General features: G+C 60.6%; 1 non-coding gene across 1 annotated transcript; it reads right to left on the bottom strand.

Annotated features, from left to right (window-relative positions):
- Positions 1-992: 992 nt before the first annotated feature.
- LOC131869296 (5S ribosomal RNA) lies at positions 993-1,111 on the bottom strand. The gene has a single exon (XR_009367685.1). It is a non-coding gene; the product is annotated as a 5S ribosomal RNA (ribosomal RNA).
- Positions 1,112-4,102: the final 2,991 nt, after the last annotated feature.

Here is a 4,102-nt window from a genome sequence, read left to right as displayed (position 1 = left end):
CAAGGTGCGCACGATGGCGTGCACCTCTGGTGCGCACGATTCGGAGCTCGGTTTGACCGGGGTGCGCACACCTTGGCTGGGTTGCGCACCTTTTGTGCGCTCCAAGGTGCGCACGAAGTCGGAGCTCGGTTTGCCCCGGGTGCGCACCTTCGCCAGGGTGCGCACCTTGATGCGCACGCCTTGGCTGGGCTGCGCACCTTGGTGGGCGCCATGGTGCGCACCTTTCGTGCGCTCCAAGGTGCGCACGAAGTCGGAGCTCGGTTTGCCCCGGGTGCGCACCTTGGTGGGCGCCATGGTGCACTCCGAGGTGCCCAAGATTGGTGCGCACCAAGGAGCGCTCCGAAGTGCGCTCCAAGGTGCGCGCGAAGTCGAAAGTTGGGTTAATTGTCCGGTTTGCCTCGGGTGCGCACCTTGCGTGCACCTTCGCCAGGGTGGGCTGGGCTGCGCACACCTTGGCACCCGCGTTTCCTTCATTTTAAATTTTTTTTTTTTACAATCTCTCAAGTGGGAAATTCTATAATCTCAACTTTTTTTGCCTTTTCAGGAAACTTTTGAATGGAGCGCATCATTGGTGCGCTCCGAAGTGTGCTCCAAAGCTCTCTCCAGCTGCGTGCACCTGCCCCGGCCGCGCACCCGGCCCCGCCCAGCTTCGCTCACCTGTCCCGGGCGTCTGGTGCGGAACCTTAGAGTAAGAAACATCACCGTGCACCTTGGCCAACGTGCGCGACTCGACCGAGCGCGCACTGGCCGAGGTGCACACCGATTTCACCTGGGTGCGCGCGCAGCACCTCGGGCGCACCGGGGTGCGCGCACAACGCCCGGGTTGCACCGTGGCCTGTGTGCTCGGGGCGCCTCGGGTGCGCGCTCGGTGTCGCCCCCGCGCGCGCGGTAGTGCGGGCAGCGCACCCCGGCCCGGCCCGGCCCCGACGAGAACGCAAACGGGCAAAAGGTTTATTCAAATAGCATTGCGACGCCCGGCGAAAAACTAAAAAAGGGTGCAACACCGGGACTTCCCGGGAGGTCACCCATCCCAGTACTACTCCGGCCCAAGCGCGCTTAACTGCGGAGTTCTGATGGGATCCGGTGCACTAACGCTGGTATGATCGCACCCGTTATGAGCTTGTCGCAGTGTGTACTTAGCAAACCGCGACCCACGTGCGAATCCACCCCGGCCACCCACCCCCGTCGAGGTGCACACCCTCCCTCGCGAAGTGCGCCCCGTTCGCCAAGTGTGAGCCCTGCCCGGGTGCGCGCACCTTGCTAGGGCGTCGGGTGTGCACCCGGCCCGGCCTACGTGCGTGCACCTGGAGGGGGCGTCGTGTGCGTGCAGTGTCCCGTCTGCAACGCGGTGCCCACACACCACCTCGGGCGCAACGACCTGCGCTCACATGTGGGCCGAGTGCACCTTGGTGCATGTTCGGGGCGCCTCGGGTGCACGCTCGATCTTGCCCCGGTGCACCAAGGCGCTCGGTTTGCCCCGGGTGCGCACTTGGTGCAAGGTGGGCACCCAAAATAGGGATCAAGCACCAAAACACAAGTTTCGGGATGCAAAATGGGACCCAAGGACCACAAATGCGTTCCAAGACCCATGATGGGTCCACGAGAACAAAAATGTGTTCCGAGACTTAATAAACAAATATTGGGTTTTAGGAGAAGAAACATGCTCTGATGCCCAAAACGAGAATCGACCCCGAAAAGGCCACAGGCCAAAAGTGGGATGCGAGACAAAAAAAAATGGGACCCGAGGACCAAAATTGGGTTCCCAGGTCGAAGACAGGGCAACCGGACAAGAAACGACCTCTAAGGCTCGAAATGAGTCCCGACGACTAAAACTTGACAAGAAGCACCCATCAGGCACCCAACTCGACACCCATGGGATGCCGACCCACCCGGGCTTCCACCTAGCACACCTTGGCACCCACCCACCCTCGCACCCAACCTCGCACCCAACTTAGCACCTTTGAACCCACATTGGCACTCACCCTGACCCTGGCACCTTGGAACCCACATTGGCACTCACCTTGACCCTGGCACCCACCTTTGCACTCACCTTGGGACCCACCCTGGCTCCCACCTCGGCACCCACCCAGACACCCACCTTGGTTCCTTGGCACCCACCTTGGATCCTTGGCACCCACCCCGACACCCACCTTGGCACGCAACTTGGCTACTTGCCACCCACCTTGGCTCCTTGACGCCCACCCCGACAACCACCCCGTGACCTACCCTGGCTAGGGTTGGTGCACACCCACCCTGGTGCCCACCTTGGCACCCACCCTATGACCCACCTTGGCACGCACCTTAGTACCCACCCCGTTACCCACCCTAGGACCCACCCCGTGACCCACCTTGGCCAGGGTGGGTGCACCCACCCTGGTGCCCACCTTGGCACCCACCCATCCTAGCACCCAGCCTGTGACCGGGCTTGGAACCCAACCTTGCACCCGCACCCGTCTTGGCCAGTGTGGGTGCGCACCCATCCTGGCACCCACGTTGTGACACACCCTTTAACCCACGCACCCTAGCACCCACGTTGGCACCCACCTTGGAACCCAACCTAGCAACTTGGCACCCACCCCGTGACCCACCTTGGCATCCACCATAGCAGTCGCCGACTTGGCACCCACCTCGGCACCCACCTTGACACTTGTGGACCCACCTTGCCACTCACCCTAGCATCGACCCATCCTAGCACCCACCCTGGCACCTTTGCACCCTAGCACTCACCCATCCTAGCACCTAACCTGTGACCCACCTTGACACTCACCCTCGCACCCACCTTGGAACCCAACCTAGCACCCACCCACCCTGACACCAACCCTAGCACCTACCCACCCTTGCACCCACCCTGTGACCCATCTTGGCACCCACCCATCCTACCACTCAACCTATCACCCACCTTCTCACCCACCTTGGCATCCACCTTAGCACCCACCCACACTGGCACCTTGGCACCCACCTCGGGCAAGGTGGGTGCACACCCACCCTGGCACCCAATTTAGAACCCACCGAGCATGTTACCCACCTTGGCACCCACATTGCAGCCCACCCTAGTACCCACCCTATGACCCACATTGGCATCCACACCCTAGCACCCAGGCACCTCGACACCCGCCTTGACACCCACCCTAGCACTGAACCTGTGACCCACCTTGGAACTCACCCTAGAACCCACCCACCCTGTGAACCACCTTGGCATCCACCTTAGCACCCACCCACCTTGGCACCCACTCTAGCACTCACCCATCCTAACACCCAACTTGTTACCCACCTTGGCACCCGCCCTCGCGTCCACCTTGAAACCCACCCTAGCACCCACCCACGCAGGAGCCCACCTTGGCACCCAACCTAACACCCACGCATCCTGGCACCCAACTTGTGACCCACCTTGGAACCCACCCTAGTACCCACCTTTGAACCCACTATATCACCAACCCACCTTGGCACCCACCCTATGACCCTCTTTGGAATCCACCCTAGCACGCACCCACCCTGGCACCCACCATGGAGCGCACCCTAGCACCCACCCACCTCGGCACGCACCTCAACACCCACCTTGGTGTGCGCACTGCGCCAACCTCTCAAAGACCCTATGTGGTGCGCTCCAAAGTGTACACCTTTGGTGCGCTCCAAGGTGCGCACCTTTGGTGCACACCGAGGTGCACACCAAAGTGTGCACCGAGGTGAGCACCAAAGTGCACTCCAGGGTGCACACCAAGGCGTGCACCTTTGGTGCGGTCAATGCAAACGAATTCGGAAGTTGGGGTCGATGTCCTAATCGCTGCTGCAGACTACACGTATGAGAATCGGACAAATAGCTTTATATAGGGGAGGTGTTGCGTTTGATGGGTCGACTCCCCTAGTTGTGTGCACTGCACCAACTTCAAAGACCCTGTCTTGTTTAAGAAGTCAAAAGTTGGGGTGGATGTCCTAATCATTGCTGCAGTCTACGCATGTATGAGAATCAGACAAATAGCTTATATAGGGGAGGTGTTGCATTCGGTGGGTTGACTCCCCTGGTTGTGCGCACTGCGCCAACCTCAAAGACCCCGCATAGCAGAAGAAGTCGGAAGTCGGATTTTGGTGAGCACCAAGGCGTGCA

The sequence above is a fragment of the Cryptomeria japonica genome, unplaced genomic scaffold, assembly GCF_030272615.1.
Source record: "Cryptomeria japonica unplaced genomic scaffold, Sugi_1.0 HiC_scaffold_242, whole genome shotgun sequence".
Classification (NCBI taxonomy): domain Eukaryota; kingdom Viridiplantae; phylum Streptophyta; class Pinopsida; order Cupressales; family Cupressaceae; genus Cryptomeria; species Cryptomeria japonica.
This window is presented reverse-complemented; position numbering and strand designations above follow the sequence as displayed.